Source organism: Lampetra fluviatilis, chromosome 41, assembly GCF_964198595.1.
Source record: "Lampetra fluviatilis chromosome 41, kcLamFluv1.1, whole genome shotgun sequence".
NCBI classification, from domain to species: domain Eukaryota; kingdom Metazoa; phylum Chordata; class Hyperoartia; order Petromyzontiformes; family Petromyzontidae; genus Lampetra; species Lampetra fluviatilis.
Window position 1 is genome coordinate 5089602 of NC_136315.1, and position 18543 is coordinate 5108144.

General features: G+C 47.5%; 1 protein-coding gene across 4 annotated transcripts in view; it reads left to right on the forward strand.

Annotated features, from left to right (window-relative positions):
* LOC144946475 (glutamate receptor ionotropic, delta-2-like) overlaps window positions 1–18543 on the forward strand; it is a 254330-nt gene that overhangs the window by 18005 nt on the left and 217782 nt on the right. The window lies entirely within an intron of this gene.

The window sequence follows — 18543 nt, forward strand, 5'->3', positions numbered from 1 at the left end:
AAAATAAAACATAATAAAATAATTCTCACGACGTTTCGGCCACAACGCAAGCAGCCGTCCTCAGGTGAAGAACAGGTCTGTCGGAAAGACAGCGTCTGAAATAGGGTTAGGGTTAGGTCATTCAGACGCTGTCTTTCCGACAGACCTGCTCTTCACCTGAGGACGGCTGCTTGCGTTGTGGCCGAAACGTCGTGAGAATTATTTTATTATGTTTTAATTTTATTATTTTATTATTTCCCTTCTACGTGACTTTACCGAAAGAACCAAGAAGAAGACTTCACTTGCTCTTCGGTTTTCGCTTGTTCGGTATAACAGAGGTTGAATTAATTCAACCACTACCTCTGGTACTTTTTTTGTTTTAACCCCCGACCCCTCCCCACGGGGTGGTCTACAAGTTGATGCTGTTTGGTGGTCAGGCAATTAGGTCACTGTGGGTAGGACTCAAGTGCCTGTGGGTGCCCCACTGGGTTTTATGTGTCCCGGTTTTTCCTGCACGAATAAGAGGTGTCATCTTACACCGCTGGAGGGGGGTGACACATTTATAATTTGCGGCAAATCTAATGAAAAGATATATTTTCTCAACCTTTAGCCTAATTAACTATAATAACGCTTGGTAATTATCTTCCATTTTATACAGAAGGGTTTTCCAAAAAATTATAATGTAATCTGTGTGCCTCTGTTTCTGGAAATTTTTTTTTAGCACCAGCGAACATGGGCATATATAATATATGTAAATATATTTTGTCTCTGTTACATAAAGTGCTTACGTATTTTCTATCACAGTATTTTTGGTTAATGAACAATTATCAACTCCTATTCGGCAAAAGCATATTTTTTTGCGTCATATATTTCAATTGGAGTGTCTCACCTTTTTTTGCGAAACATAAAATTAAAACCTTGCATCCACATTTCGCTTTGATGTGATGTTTGCAGACGTAGGGCGCTAGTGAATGTAACTCTGTCATCACGTTGTCCTTTTGTCTCCAATTACAGTTTTCGCCTCTCATTTGATTTCCCTTCTTTGTTCAACAAATGTTCACAGCATCAGTGGGTGTGTTTATTTTAAATGAGCGTGCCGAGAAAAGTGGCACACCAGGAAGAATTTTTAATTGCAAATTTTGCTATAAATTCCCTCCTTTACAAAGAGGGCTTGGAGCATGTCAGCATTTATTTACCACTGAGATTCAAAACGTGTTAATAATTGCGTGCTTGCCCCGTATGTCAATTACATCTATAGTTGAATAGAAGTGTGTTTATGACTTTCTCTGCATGCCGAATATTCATCGTACGTTTATTGCATGTTCGTTAACACACAGGCTCTCACGATCAGTATTATCCATAAGAGGTTTTTGGGTTAGATCTCGTGAGTATGTTGTTCCATATTCACGTGTATGTTTGTTATCGTTTATTTTATTACGAAGTCACTTAGTCTATACAACGAATAATCCAGTTGCCAAGTAGTATAATCATGAATAAAAAAATTGTACAGCTCTGTCCACTGCTGGATGAAGGCCTCACCACATCGTATCAGTCATGGGGGTAGTTTGACCATACTTCACCACGTTAGTCAGTGCGGGTCAGTGAGGAGTTGTTTGGGGCGGGAGGGGGGCCTGGTCTGGTTCATATTGCTTGCCACTGACCATGAATTGAACTCGGGTAGTTGGGTTCAAAGGCGTAATTAGGAACCACAAACGAGTGGGAAGGCAGGCAGCCAATTTGGCGGGCCAGCGCCAATTTCCCAAGTTCTGTGGCTCTCTACATATTATGCTGCTCCAGCCCACAGATATAGGGATGTTTAAACGACCCCAGTTGGGCCACAGCAATGGACGTGAGGCTGACATCTTGCAAATCAGAGGCGAGTAATATCTGAACCAGTCCTCGGACTCTGCTCCACTAACCTCTACTGACCAGCATGGTGAAGTATGCTCAAACATGCCCACTAATAAGCAAGCCGACTGGAACCTGGGTACTATGTCTTACTCCTAACTGGCTAATCAGCGAATGTCATTCGCCCTCCCGACTGACCACTGCCTCCCCGTTTGGTAATCATCAGTCAACTGCAACGGTAATGATTACATTTAAAAACGATGAAACCTTGTGCTGAATATCACGAGGGATTTCGGCGCGTCCGCGGGGCGTTGCGTTCAGCAATGGGATTCCCCGCTGCGGTCAACAGATGGTGCTGTGCTTTTCTTATTTGCGTTTCTCGACACGTCGCTGAAAAGGCCCCGGCAGTCCCTCGCCCTTTGCATCGTGAATGGTCGACGGCGGCGGCGCCAGGCGAAATAATAAAAAACGACAACCCGACAGCTTCGCCGCCGCAAGTAGCTCAAAGGGGCTCACGGATTCACACGCAAAAATCATAGGTGGGGTGGAGGAGTATTAAATATCAGCTGGGATACGAAGCCAGATAAACGTAACACATAGCTGTCAACCCATACGGTTTACCCCGTATTCTTGTACAGGGAAATTGAGTTTTCAGGTCCATACGGCGTACATCCGTTTCAATACGGGCAATTTTTTTGTCTATTTGTTTGTGTTTGTCCCTTGCGATGGTTTTTGTAGGATGAACGTTGAGATTAATAAGGGACACAGGGTGACCAATAAGGTCTGAATTGGTCTGTAATAATGTAGGCACTGATGAGGGGTTGACAGGTATGGTAACAAAATGCAAAAATTGACGTGGAAAATAAATTGATCGCTCTTATTTATGCGTTCTGTTCATGTAAAGTTTGTCCACATCTCGCTCTCTCTCTCTCTCTGTGATCTCAGTTCATCAATATCTCTAGCCTAGATCTCAGCAGTCATCTCATGAGGACTTTGTAGACAGAAAGGGAGGTGGCCCAAATAATGTATGCTTAAGCCCCCCCCCCCCCCCATGGACTGGCACCAGCACTGTGATGGAGGAATTGCCGCCCGTGGAGGTGTTCGGAGAGGTCACAGGTCAGAGCGCTGAGTGGCCCAGGCTCAAATTCCTGGGGTCAAACGTGTGAGGTTTGAGCCGCCCAATTTTCAAATGTTGTTGTTAAGCGTAGGGAGTCGATGATCTCAGGCCAGTCAGCAATGACTGCACCAGATCATTCCATGCTATAACAAATTGGTATTTTCTTAACTTGGCAAATAAATGTCCAGCTCGGAGATAGAAAAAAATGTTTTACTGCAATGTGACGCACCTCTACTTGAGGGCATGTGGGAATGTAAATGGATCTCAGAAGTAAGTTCTGTGATATCTCCTTTCACAGGCCGTTCTCGACAAACACGCTGTTAGCGCTGCTCTGTGAGTGCTCTGAACGGACACTCCTTCCCCCATGGCACGACGTGGCCCGTACAATCGGAATTCAATTTTTGTAAAATAGAGAAACACAACCAGTCGCAAGAGATGCAGCTCAGCGCTGCAGTGAGTGCACGTGACATTTACCAGCTGGGTGAACAAGGTTGACTGCGTGTGAGGTTGGTACAGCGTGTTCTCTCCCGGCCTGCGTGGGTTGTCTCTCCAGGCACTACTCATTCCTGTCACGTGTGAATGTTCTGCAAGTGGGAACTGTCCAGTGAACGACCTTCTTCTTATTCTTGAAAAGGTCTTGAGATGCTGTGATATTTTTCTGGGCCCCAAACAATAAAACAGTCATGATCTCTATCTTCATAATCAGGTGCTTCATCTATCATCATCACTGTCATCGCTATTGCCAATCACAATCTTCAACATGATCGCTATAATCATCATCATCATCACCCAAACACCATCTACGTAGTCTTTAGTATCACCACAATTATCATCATCATCATCAACAGTTGTCACCGCAACACTGTCAACATCAAACTATCTTTGGCCATATTTTAAAGCGTTGGGAACCGAGGGTAAAAGAATCAAATCCGCAATGTTTAGCTGCTGCAGTTTACCTGCACTGAGCTCTCAGGGTAGGCGATTTAATGCAACGCTGTGCGGGGGTGACGCATGAGAGATGGCGCTCTCTCGTTTGAGAGTGGGGGTAATGTGGGGGGTGTCGGGCACATCAATGCAACACTATGCAAGGTAACGTATGAGAGGTCGCGCTATCTCGTCTGGGGAGGGGGTGTGGAATTGGGGGGGGAATTGAGGGTGGGGGTTGTGTCAGGCACATCAATGGATTTTCAATTTCCATGCACATTAGTGTGGGGAGCTAATGACCTTAAATGAAATCTGTCGGAGGTGCTCCGTTGCTTTGCAACTTGCGGAGGAGCTTTCGCCGGTGAATTTCCTTCCAAATTGTGTGGTTTAAATTAAACCCTGGACCCGTGAACCATCCGTCTCATTGGCACGCTCAAACTTAAATACAGCTCGGCTATTGCACCCACTGAATCTTTATCTATGTGTGTGTGCACTGCCCCTCCTAGTGGGGAGTGGTGGCGCAGTGGTTAACGCACAGCGCTACGAACCCGGCGACCCCGAGGTTTGGTTTCCGCCCACGGCCAACGCTAGTGACGATTATCTAAACTGGTCATGGGCCTCCCCTAGGTCGACTCCGCCTCAAATGAGTACCTGGTGCGGTGTGTAAACATCTCCACTAGGAAGACAAAGGCGGCTGAGTGTGGTGCTGCCCATCCACGCCCTCATGTGCCGTGCCGGCCTTCATCGATGCTTGCCAACAGCACTTGCCCCGACAGTCTGTTAAGGCTACACGGGGATCTTTGTCTTTCTGCCCCCTACACCAGATTTAGGTATGTTTACCCCTTGGGACAGCACAGCATAAAATACCCTAACCCCAACCTCACTTCCCACCTCACCCTCCCTCTCACCTACAAGAACAACAGCCGCCATTAACAGGGAAGCAACAGCGACGTCTACCCCACGCTTGTGCCAGGCTACGTGCACCTGGATTTAGGCCAAGTGAAGTGTCGAAGGCTCGAGGCAGGAGGTCAGCGAGCGGGGTGTTCCTCATGGCCGCAGCTGACTGAGACGACTGGCAAGATGTACCGCACGCACAGGTTCAGGAAAAACAATGCACAAACCAGACAAAGATCCCCCATATAGCCTTTAACAGACGCTTGCGAAGGCCAGCACAGCACACGTGGGTGCCAATACCGCATGCCTCTACGGGTATCCACTACTCATTTTAGGTGGAGTCGACCTAGGTAGGGCCCAGGGACCGTTTCAGATAGTCATCACTGACGTTGGCTGTGAGTAGGAATCAAACTCGGTTCGCTAGCTTCATAGAGCGGCGCGCTAACCACTGCACCATGCGCCGCTCCCCGACAGATTTATTTGCCCATTATCGCTCCGCGTTCAGCCTGCAGACATGCACTCAGCAGCACAATCCTAAATTACAGCCCCACGCACAGCGCTCTCCGCGAGTATCGTGACAAACGGGGAGGGAATGGATGTTCCAACAATATTTTCCCCACTCAACGTTTTCTACCGCTGTACCAATATAGATCGGCGAGGCTGCGACATGCGGCGGCGGATTAGGTGCACCCTCATTTGGCTCATCACGCCTCGATGCCATAATTTGGCTTAATGAGATTTCCAAGTCCTCCTCGGGGCGGGCCTCGATATCCTGACGATAATAAGTGTCCTGATTGACAGCGTTCCCCGCTTCTCGCAGAGGAGCGGAACCAAAGTTAGCACTACTTCACCCCTCGTGTTCACCCTCCGCGGTCTTCATATCCAGACCGGAGGGAGAGCAGCAAATGTATGAGCGTGTCAAGTACCTCTGCTCGTGTGAGTAAAGTTGAAGGTGAAAATTGGCCATTAGCAATTGAACCCGCACCGTTGCTCGGCTGATCTTTGTCGCCCCATACGCGAGGCGAGTGCCTCCTTGCGGTGCGGCAATGTTTTTTTGTCTGTCATGGCCCAGGTGGGAGGTCGAAAAAGTAAAGGTCAAGGAGCAGCCCCTGCAATTGCTCGCTCACGCCACTGCCGACGTAAGGGCCTTAATGAAAGGGAGATCTAAAGAGAATTCTAGAGACGTCTCCTCTGTCACACTGGCCAGATGTCTTTGAAGAGGTGAGAGATGTTAACTCCCTCGCTTGGTATAGAGGAGGCCGTGGGTTCGATTCCAACAACTGACGCCTGCTGTATATTTGAAGCTTGTATGTTTTTGCCGTGGTCGCGTGGATATTTTTCCGGGTCCTCCGGCTTTTCCCTCCTCATTATAAACATGCGTTTAGAGTATTTGGCAGCGATTAAATGTCCACGTGATAAGCGGAAAGAGAGCTGGCGCAGGACAGGGCAGCTTGGAGAAGGTTGGCAAGGACAGCGGACCCCACATGAGTGGGACAAACGCGTGCAAGAAGAAGAACAACAACAAATGTCCACACGATAAGCCACTTCGTTGAGAAATCTTTCGTGGCAAAGTCGCTTCAGAAATAGAGCTTCATAGCTCAGTGGGCCTTACCTGTTTAAATAAAAAACTAAATTGTAGTTCACGCCGCCACATATGACTCCGTTGGTCGACTAACTGCGGACGGACGGATAGAAAACCTTGCTGATGCTACTGCAGTGACACGATCGTCGTGACCGAGGTTCATTCGAGGAAGAAAAATCTAAAAAAATCGACACCTACGGCCTAGGCCTTAGGCCGACGGACAGAGAGGAAGTTTTATTTATGACCAGTTGAGGATCCCACTGAGAGAGAGGACTCTATCAAGGGGGACCCCCCACACACGCAGACCAATACGAAACATACGACAGAGTTGTAACCAACGAAAGATTAATTACAGCCAGAGCTTCTGGGGCTGAGCTCCAGAAAATATTTCCACCTCCCCCCCCCCCCCCCTACTCACCACCACGAGTATATTTTATCTTCGTAATTTTAAGCGTGCGTCTGCACGCTTGGCTTCGCGCAGTCGGCACACTCAACGCGACAGTCCCGGCGATTCAGCGAGTGCTATCCGAACCTGTGACGGGCGGCATCCCCTAGGTCGACTCAGCCTGAGACGAGTACCTGGAGCAGTGTGGGAACACGGGCGGACGGGGGGGGGGCGGCGGTACCGCCCATCTCGTGAGTCGAGGTTGTCGGTGGCGGCCTTAATAGGTGCTCGCTAACAGCAGCTGCCTCGACAGCCTGTGTGATTGAAAAGGGGGTGAGGAGTGGGGGTGCATAGCACTGGACGCAACACTTCACCAAACACAACATTCAGGGTTTTCTAAGCTCCGTAAGTTGGGATGAGATCTTCGCTGTGGATATTCAAGTTGTGGAAAAACAGACGAGTGGCAAATTCCGTTTTCTGTGCAGATTAAGTCTGGACGCCTTCTTGTAAAATGATTGCATGTTGCAATATATATGATAAAAAATAAAAACCGAAATTGATAGTGTCAGGCACATTGGTGCTCTTCTTCCTGCTCGGCTAATAAGCCATCGGCGTTTCTTGTAATTAGCCGTGCTCTTGAGTAATCGAGATGTTAATTAGAGCACAGCGTTGTTTGCTGGTCGTTCTCAATTAATACGCGAGGTAGACTCCGGATTGCAGTGCTGGATATTGCTGTAGATTCTAGAGCAGATGGCGCAGCGTTGTTGTAATCTAGCGTTCATTCCTTCATGAAAATAATTTTATACAAAAATAGCAATGCACCTCCTCTATCCAGGTGTAGTGTCTTGTTAAATTACTCGCACCGACACGTTGTAACAAGTCACCTGCTTAGATTTTATTTTACCTGTTCTCGCGCGAGTTGTAGGCACTCCTATAACTATATGTATGGTCACATACACTTGACTTCTCCCCGCTCTTATCTATTCTGCAACGCACTTATCCTGCACTCAGCGACTCCACACTCAGCGACTTCGCACTCAGCGACTTCACACACAGCAACTTCGCACTCAGCGACTCCACACACAGCGACTCCACACACAGCAACTTCGCACTCAGCGACTCCACACTCAGCGACTCCACACACAGCGACTCCACACACAGCAACTTCGCACTCAGCGACTCCACACACAGCAACTTCGCACTCAGCGACTCCACACACAGCAACTTCACACACAGCAACTTCGCACTCAGCCACTCCACACTCAACGACTCCACACTCAGCGACTCCACACTCAGCGACTCTGCATCTCCACCGCTGCCCTCACCTACGCTCCCTCATACCCGCTCACCCGTCTGTCCCGGGCGGGGGGTTCAGCTAACACCCGCCCGGCAACGGCGTGAGGGTTGAGGTCCCGTTGACAGCTTGATTGGCAGCAGCGAGATGTTTTCACTCTTAGTTCCCGGGAAACTCTCCCTCCGCTTACGCACACTCCCCTTATATATCCCTCATTCCGAATCCTCACGTGCTCCCCCTCAAGCCGGCACCAGCCCCAGCACCTGTTGCTCCATTAATCCTTTATCATCACTCCCCATCTCCTGTCTCTCTGACGCCAACCTCTGGTCACAGCGTACCCACCTGTTCGACCTCGGTTGCACCCGCTTAACAGCACGCACCACGTATATCTCTCCTCTACACAGGTAAGAATCGCCTGTGTAGGTGAGGTTTTTGTTTATACCCAGGATCCTGCAATGGGATGTTTGATCAATTCCACGAGTCGTGTTTTGCCGCTTCTGGCAAGAACCTGGAATACTCCAGAGCCATCTCGAATAGTCACCTCTGAGCCCAAGCCTATGACACCTGCTATTTTCAGAGTACTAACCAGACTCCACCCTGCTTCGCTGCTGAGATCTCACAAGATCGGACACATTCAGGATGATGTGGTCATATGACCACGTAGCGGCTTCACAGGGACGTGGTTTGGAATTGCGAGGGAGGTTAGTTGTGTTTTTAAAAATATATTTTTTGTTGTAGGCATCTTCTCCCCCCAGTTGTATCCTTATTGTCCTCTAGCAGCCTCATATCAAATCATAAATTTAACTTTCTCATCAAGCCCAGCTGCCCCCTTCCCCCCCTTCTTCTGCCCCGCTCCCTCTACTCATTTTAAGACATCATCAGTGTGAGGGCCGCCACAACATCTGAAACCATTGCAGGTTTGACAGCAGCACGATTATGATGGGGCGGTGTTCTCAACATTTGTGAAATTGTCAGGAGCCGCACTAAAGGCCACCAGGGGCCGCCAGTGGCCCACGGGCCTTGCAATGAAGAACACCGCTCTAATCCCTCACTTAAAATCTTCTTCCCTCACCTTCCCCTTCTCCAATAATAGTACAAACACCCACTCGATGGGACAGCAGCAAGCCCAATCTCGCCCCCTCCACTAAATTCAGGAGCACAGAGTTGGGGACTGATATCCGTGGAGTTTCTGTACCCCCCCTCCCTCTCCCGGTCCCCTAAAGTCATGGTTTGTGCTCTGTACCGGGCACCTACTTAAATATAATAAACATTAAAAAGAATTCTCGCAAACTGGGCTGTATCGCCCCATATTAGAGTCAAGTCGACACTTGGGGGACAACACAAATTCCCAGCCGGCCCGGCCCGCACACAGACAGAAATGTTCATAGCGTGGCAGTCGAATCCGACACATTTCATTCTCAGAACTTCAAAACGGCCAAACTGGTTGAAGAACGAATTTTTGCATATTTCATCGGCAACCACGCTGACACCATCTCCCCCTCGGCTTAAATCAGAGGCTGTGGCTCAACTCGAGATTCGAACCAAAGTATCTCATTTGGATGACGGAATCGGTGCTCTCACCTCTGAGCCAACCCGTCCACCCCAGGGATGGCTTTTAATGTGTTCGTATGAAACCTTTTTTTTACATCTCTAAGCACGGTGCTCGTTCCGCGATGCACGTATCCCCGTGCTGCAGTGGCTCTCCGCTCACAGCACTTGTCCTAGAGTCCTTTGTGCGTTTGAAAAAGGGGAGCGCTTTGTTTCCATTAATGAGTGCAGGTGCTTTTATCCGGCGATGAGAATGAATGATCTGAGCAAGAGATGAAAGCCGCCGTTTATTGAATATCGGTGCGACTGCGTAGCGACTTTAATGACCATGCTCGGGTGTGGTTTGCTCTGAGAGGCGCCGTGGAAGGGAAACTAAGTGGTATAAGCGACGCACCTGCCGGACGTGGTGGAAAGCATACCGTGCTTTTTTATAATATAACATTTGGTGTCATTCAACGCCGTGGGGACAAGGCCACAGGGAGCTCTGCAGGCCACGGTGGGCTCGGCAAGAAAGAAGCCAAACAAACAGTTATTCCTGAGTTATTCTTGCGCTGGGCAGGGGCCAATGCATCAGCGGGGGAGCCGATCCATTAACCGCGGGCGTGCCTCGCAAAGCGTGGACGCGACTGTTGTGTCTTGAGCACCGCATGCCCCGTCGAGAGCGCAGGACAGAGGTCGCAAACGGGTTTTGATTCCTTACCCGTACCCGGCCGCACCAGGGTCGCAAACGGGTACCCGTACCCTACCCGATACCCGGCTACCCGTACCTGGCCGGGTATCAGGTAAGGTACGGGTATCGGGTTGAAGCCATGTTGCAGGCGCGGGTGGGTTGATTCTAGGAACTTGAATTGTGAGAAGAGACAAGACGTTGGGAAATGAGTGACAAACGGTTACTCACCAGTGACTCACGGCCTACCCATACCCGGCCGCACCAGGGTCGCAAACGGGTACCCGTACCCGACCGGGTACGGGTAGCCAGGTATCGGGTAGGGTACGGGTATCGGGTACCCGATTGCGACCTCTGGCGCAGGACGAAAAAAAATACCCCACGCACGCAATCGCCCTGCCACAGCCATCTCCCCGCGGTCGGTCGTCGCCGCGCTCCTCTCGGCTCGATGTCTGCACCCCCTCCTCCGAGCCCTTTGCCCGCCACCGGCTGTCTTTCCCATGCGGCGCGACAGGCCCCGTGTTGTATGAATCGATGGATGCAGATGCGAGCATGTGCACGTACGGATATATGGGGTCGCCGCGGTGGCGAGATGTTTAACTATCTCGCCTGGTGTGAACGAGGTGGTGGGTTCGATTCCGACCCTGACGCTTGTATAATTTGAGTTCGTATGTTCTCTCTCCCTGCAGTCGTGTGGATTTTTCTCCGGGTCCTCTGGTTTTTCCTTTCAAATGTAGAATCCACATGCGCTTAGGGTATTTAACATTCCCACGTGATGAGCCACTTCGTTGAGCTGTCATTTGTGGCCAGATCGCGTCTGAAAAACAGCTACGTAGCTCGGTGGACCTTACCTGGTAAGATAAAAAAAATTGTCTAGTTTATAGTTTTTATTGTATCACAGATACGGTAAAGGTGCAACCCTGCAATTGCTTGCTCTCGACACTGCTGGTGGCAGCACGTCCACTCGAGGCATCTGTTGAGAGAGGGCCCCCCTGCCCCCAACCACTCTGCCTGTTAAAGGGTGCCTTGGAATGCTCTTTCACACTGGGCAAACGTCTTGGACGAGGTGGGAGAACCCATTCTTGACCCCACCACATGCTGGATGGAGAGAGGTTGGGGGTAGTGGAAGAGGGTTTAAAGAAATGTTCCCTCTGTTTCAGCTTCCGCACCAGGAGATTGAAATCGGCCGGTGACCGCTGGATTGGTAGCCATTACACCACGGCAGGATCCCACTTTAATATAATCGGAGATTAATCTCGAGCTGAATATATTCTGGGTTGCTTGTAGACCGTAGTAGACACATCACTTGTGGTAGTCGTAGCCTTGTATGGAGATATACTGGATGTGGTGTGCCTGGTACAGACATCGTTTCGGGGTCGTTAAACCAGACAGATCCTGTTGCAATGAATCCGTGTATGAAGGCCTGTCCATGCTGTCTCACTAGGGGATGGTGGCTGGGCCCTATCTATCACCAAGCTGCACTCAGCAGAGTGGATAAAGCCCAGACTTTCATAAAAGAAGAATGCAATTCCCTACAGTTTCTGATGTGACCTTGTTGCGGCTGGCATCCATCATCATCAGAAGAGCTGTTGATGTGTGCCATCCATCTTCAATCTATAAGAGTACAGATTAATACATTAATCTATATTAATAAGTTGCATCTGTCACCAGAAAGTCAATGGAACGCGAGGCGTTGTGACATCGCAGAGCTCGCCCAGCAGATATCAATAGCGTGATATTTTTCGTGTTAATATTTTGAGTCTATACACAAACAAAGTCAAAGATCCCCCGCATAGCCTTAACAGATGTTTGGGGAACGTGCTGTTAGTGAGCACCTCCTAAAGGCTGGTAAGGCGCACGAGGTGATGGGTGGCCAGCACCACGCCCGGTCGCCTTTGTCTCCCCAGTGGCGATGTTTACACATCACACCAGGTGCTCATTTGAGACAGAGTCGGCTTAAGGGAGGTCCACATAATCCAGATAATCCTCACTGGTGTTGGCCGTGAGCAGGAATCGAACCTGGTTTAAGTCCTCCTTAGGCTCCGTATGGTTAATTTATTAATGCCTGAGGATCACAGATTCACTATCACCGTTCGGAGTATTTGGGTCCATCGTGAATACTCCATGGTTCTTTCGGTAAAGTCACGTAGGTATAAAATAAAATAAATTTAATCACGACGTTTCGGGCGCAACACGTCATCAGGTGGGACAACCACAGCAAGAAACATTTGCTGAAGTGGGCAAATTTTTCTTGCTGTGGTCGTGATTTAATTTATTTTCTACCCACGTGACTTTACCGAAAGAACCAAAGAGTATGGATCCCTGCAGTCACGAAAACTTCAAAGCCATTGTGAATGCCCGACTCTCGGAGTGCCAGACTAATGCCTCATTAGGAATTCTACTTGCCGAGTGTTAATGCCCGAGATTCCATTATAAAGAGTATTGTAGCCATGGGAAACCACCTAAATTATTTCAGTTGATAGAGAGCAAGACCTTTATTGCTTGGCATTGTTGATTTCTTTAGCATTAAATATAAATGACTGGCAAAGGGAGTTACCGCCAGCGCTTATGACGTTGAATGTTATAAATACATCTCCATTAAAATGTGGCAGGTGTGAATGGATGAGCGAAGCAATGAGTCCAATGCTCGCGATCTCGTGGCAATTGCACACTTGCAATCGAATGACTTGGACGCCGGGTTGGTGGATTGTGCAAGGATGGGAGCGCGAATTTCTTCCACTTGCTCGGCAATGAGGTGCTTGCCTGTATGAAGCAGTGCACCGAGTAGTTTTTTTTCATATTTGCAGAGTTGAGTGTTATCACGAACGTGGCAATATTGTATAAGGATTGGCATTTTTGCTCGTGTAATTTTTTTTTTACATTTCTAAAGCAGGTAAGCGATATGGATTACTCCACTCATGATGCACGCATTGTATTGTGCGTGATCAATAACATTATTAAAAAGGTATACATTTTTTTGTATGCACAATATGTGGTGATGTTATATTTAGCATAATGAAATGAACAAAACTGTAAAAACAAGGCGTGTATTATTCTTAATTTAGTTTTTTTTTAAACGTTAAATATAGTCTCAAGGAGCATACAACGTTGAAAGAAGAAAAAAAACAGAAATACAAAACGAGAGAGATCAAAATTGACAAACATTAATGATGATTGATTTTAATTGTAAACCCAAATTGTGACAATGCGTTGAATCCGCTGGGGGGTGGCACGTGGGTGAGTCGTCGCATTCCCAGAAGAAGAATGACCATGAAGCTGTTTTGGATAAAGAGTTCATATCCAGGTAAAAAAAATTAACCCGTAAAAACAAAGTTTTTCACTAAATCCTTTATATGCGTGGCGGCTAGAGTCCTCTCGTCCTCTGGCTTGAGATGGCTACCACCTATGGGTCAGATGATTGCCTGCCACCATTAAGCAATTGGTAATTAAATATAATTTATTTTTTCCTAAAAAGTGTAAAATTTTTAAAAAAATATTTCACGAAAATAAATTGTCACGCACAACGAGTCTGTGTGCAAAATGTCAGCTCGATTGGATCACGGGAAGTGGGTTAAAAAACGACCGAAAGATTTGCACGGTCGTAAGCGCGCAAGCAAGCAAGCAAGTGAACTTAATATAAAGGATTTAAAAATAACTCCGTTGGTTCTTGACTTAAAGTTTTCGTGACTGCAGGAATTCATCTTCTTTGGGTCTTATGGTAAAGTCACGTAGATAGGGTAATTTTCTATCTCTCTACGTGACCCAAAGAATGTCCATTGGTTCGCTTGTGAATATTTGACATTTTGCTGAATCTTTGCGAAATATAAATAATTAACTGTCCTTTGTCAATCTGCTGCTGCGGCATAACACCCGATCCATGCGGTTTCAGTCATTGACGTTTAATGACAACACCTCGTCACCACGCTTTGTCAGTTGCAGCTCGGTGATTGTTTCACGACCAATTCCGAAGCCGCTCGACACCGATGTTAGTCGTGGCAAGGAATCAACCCCGGGTGTCCCTGGTTCACAGGGCAGCACGCCACTGCTACGCACCCCCACTAATGCGGTGCCTTGTTATCCTTGTTCTTGTTTGGTTAATTGGAGGGGGTGGGGGGTGTTCTCATTTGGCATGGGTAGGTGCACTTGGCGACTTTGACTCCGCGAGGATTTAATTCGATGCCGATGGGTAGGGTGGGTGCCCTTAAACGCAGCATAAATAACGGGGTGTGTGGGGGGGGCGGCAGATAGTTGCCGAGGTTGTGGGTCTAAAATGATGATGCTTGTTCCAAAACGTGTTAGCGCCATGTAATTAACGTATTAAAAACGACCTTTTCGCCCACTCATTAAACTCGATCAGTAGAGTGGCAAAAATTACAATTCAGGGCATTGTTTGCCAACTGTATGCATTGTGGTGTTTGTCGCCCACGTTTCTGTTTCCCTAGTTTACGTGTTTTTTCTAGTTTACGTGTATATAACGAAGAAGATGTATCCGGCTAAAATGTACCTCCCAGATCTAAACAATTGTCAACAGCTGCATATTTCTCCTTGTGTGATGAAGGGCTGCGAAGGTAAACGCTTTTTAAAATCTTATGTACGCCTATGCACAACTACGCTGCATTGCCAACACTGTGGCATCCATCTGCTCGACGTATACAAACAATTGTAATAACGCCCCGCTCTCTAAAAGCGGGGGTAATACATTTTTATTTTCTTCTCGTTGCAAAACTACGCAAAGGAGGTTTATAAAAACGGAGCGTAAAGGGCCCCGGGAATATTCCAGGGCTCCAGCAAAATTTTACCGCCTCCTGAAAATGTTAACGGAATTTCACAAATGCTGCCGGATAGTCCCGTAACACGGCGGACGTAGCAAACGCTCGCTTGCGATCTCCCAACTGTCTTAGTTCATGGGCATGTGGTTACGCACTGCTTTATGTTTACATTGGGTCCAGCAAATACGACAATTTCAAAATCAGCAACTTGCATTTTTGTTGGTTCCACAACGCGACAGACATCTCAGAGCATAGGTTCTGTTAGGTTTGGGGATGCCCTCTGATGACAGCTGTGCATGTGGGGTTACGCGCCTTATCAATAAGCTAAACGATTTAAACATTTTATTTTTATTTTACCCAGGGTCAGGCCCACTGAGCAATACAGCTCCTTTTCAAAAGCGACCTGGCTATCACAAATTATAGCTCAAAGAGCTGGCTTTTCACGTGGAAATTAACAGCAGGGAAATGATGCAGAAAATACCGATGGTACAGTGGCGTAGCTGTCGAGTGTGCAGGCACCGCAACTGCACCGGGGCCTACAAACCGTGGGGCTCCAGGAGCCGCACGGCTACAAAGATCGAATGGGGGGCTCCGTGTAATTCCTCACACTGGGTCCCATGCCAAGCACTGCCACGCCATTGGGGAGGTAGCACGGCTCCCCTAATCCTAACAAACGAAGCGACACACAAAAAAACTCACAACACACCCAGTTTAAGTCGAAAGCCTCTCCGGGGACTGGCGGCTGTAAGCAGCCAGGAGAAATTGTGAAATTCGTGGAGGCTGGAGCTCCAGCGGGGTGTCTGGGTCAAAGGTCGCGAATACGGGAGACTCCCGGCAAGTACGAGCGCGTAAACACGAGTCGCGCACGGCACTGGGCCCCCTAACTCAGCGGGCGTCCCTTTCGATACAAACGATTGCCATCAGCGCCGGCTCCTTCACCACATCCCAGCTGCTGCCATTATTGATGATTGCAGCTGCCGGGAGAATGTGGAATACTCTCCAGCGTACAATTCTCTTCCCGCACGCAGAATTATTAGCCATTATTTTTCTAAAATTTGCTTCGGATAAAATTGATTCATGCCTGCCCAATGTGTCTTCTACGAATGCACTGAGTCTGACTACACATCTCCCATCGCAAACAAGAAGCAATCTTGAGCTTGTTTTACTGCGGATAACATAATTGGCATTATTTATTGAGACAAGCGTGACCGGTTCTCAAGACGCCTTTGTCAGGAGGGTCCTGCATGTTTAGCGAGTGTGATTAAAGAGTGTTTGGGTAGGTGAGAGAACAAAACCCATGTACAGGTATGCGAGGAGGCGGTGCTAGGGTTGTCACCTGTCCTGGTTTTTTCCAGGATCTGTGGTAGCTGTCCTGGGAAATCTCTCTTCCGGGACTTCAAGTCCCGGTATTTTTTGTCAGTTGCTGACTAATAATCACGAGAATGCACCGCTCAAGACGATGCATTCTCGTGTAGTCGTCTTCCCCCCCGTCTGATAATGCGAGTTATTCTTCCTTTCGCAGCATACTGTTATTTTTGGAATCGCAGAGGTGACAACCCGAGGTTAACAATCGAGGTTCGACACAGACGGATCGAGAATCCGTGTCCCCCCTGGCATGGTATGTTACCTCTGCCAGAGACAAGTTCAATTTAATAAATATCATTAATAAGTTACAACCGCCTGTATATAAGCTGCTGGGCAAAAGGCTTCCCCCACGTTGCATCTGCCGTGGCGGAAGTTTGACCGCACCTCGCCACGCTGGCCCATGCGTGTTGGTGAAGGGACGGTAGTTGGGGCGGAAGGGGAGGGCCCATGGCCAGGCGTGATCGGAAATCAAACTTAAGTAGCCGCGTTCATCACGCATCGTGTTAAACCACCGCGCCAAGCCTCCAACCTCTTCATGTAATAGCTGTCCTTTAATTACTACTCAGTGGGCGTTCGTAATTAATAACCCGGCTAATTGAGACAACAAAAATGCTCTGTTGCCTGGGAGACGAGAAACAGGAACTGGATATCGGGTACATTCAACCAACTTATCCATTAGAAACCATTATAATGGATAAGTTGGAGTGCAATGAATTCCCCAAGAAGCTCGCTAGTAAGGAGAAAGTGGCTTGGAACAGCTTTGTCGCAGTGATTTGTGATTTCCTGGGCAATCACAAGGTCGAAAACTATGTGGAGCTGGTTTGATACTCTGGTGAAGAACTACGGCACAATGTACTTTGAACGCTGCTACCAAGGGCAGTATAACGAGAACATGATGGGAGACTACATTTGGGAGCTAATTCGTGAAAGTGATTTACAGTATAATCGTACACATCGAAAAATTACTCGCTTCTAAATCTTTTGTAGTCATTTTTGTATTACTTTAGTATAAATACATGTTAGTTTTGATTCATATGTTGTTTTTTCTGACTTTATGTGAACAAAAAGACACAATTCGCTTGTCTTCTCATTGAAAATAGGTAAATTTCAAAATATCACAGTTTGTGGGGAATAATAACCTATTTTCTTTTTTACAAATCGCTAATTGAATCTATACATAATGATAACAAATACCAAAAATAGAACAATGCTTACACGATGTAACACGATTTTTGTCCCTGGGTAGTAAGTGTTATTTTTTTATTGCTTATGCCTAAAAAGTATAGAAAATGGCTGTTATTCCCAACAAACTTTGCTTTTGTGACCAGGGCTTAATGTGAAGGAATGAATCAAATGCACACGTTTTCTCACTGCAAATATGTACATTTCTAAATATCACTGTCCTGGTCACAAAAGCAAAGTTTGTGGGGAATAATAGCCATTATCTGTACTTTTGAGGCATAAACAATTAGGAAATAACACTTACTACCCAGGAATATAAATTGTGTTACATAATGTTATTTGCCAATTAACTCATCACCAAAGTTTTGTTTGCCAATTAATTAACATGTAAAGTGATCGCTTAGCAGGGAATGGTCCTTGCGAGAGTCAACAAGTTGCTGGTGAAAGACCCAACGCAGAAAGTTTCTGGATTTTGATCTTTGACAAAGTTCATGGTCCACCCTAAACCGCATCCGCTGCACAAACCACGGCAGATATTCGGATACCTGATGCCACAAATGGTAAATTAAAAACTCTGCAGTGTGCGACTGTGGTCATCCAGATCGGAGACCGTACAGCACATGATGATGCGATTCCCCGATCCACAAATACGAAGGAGACATCACGGAGACACCAACCCCGCTGCTCCTGACGCGGTTATCTGAGCTTGACCACCTGGATGTGAGATTGTAGCTGTTGCTCTGCATCTACATCAGCAGCCGTACGACAAGAAGAAGATCCATACTCCTTGGTTCTTTCGGTAAAGTCGCGTAGGTCGAAAAAGTATTAGAAGCAGCCCTACTTCAGAAGTTTTTGTTCTTGCTGTGGTTGTCTCATCGGATGACGATCGCTTGTGTTGCGATCGAAACGTCGTGATCTATTATTTTTCTACCCACGTGACTTTACCGAAAGAACCAAAGGGTATGGATTCCTGCAGTCACGAAAGCTTC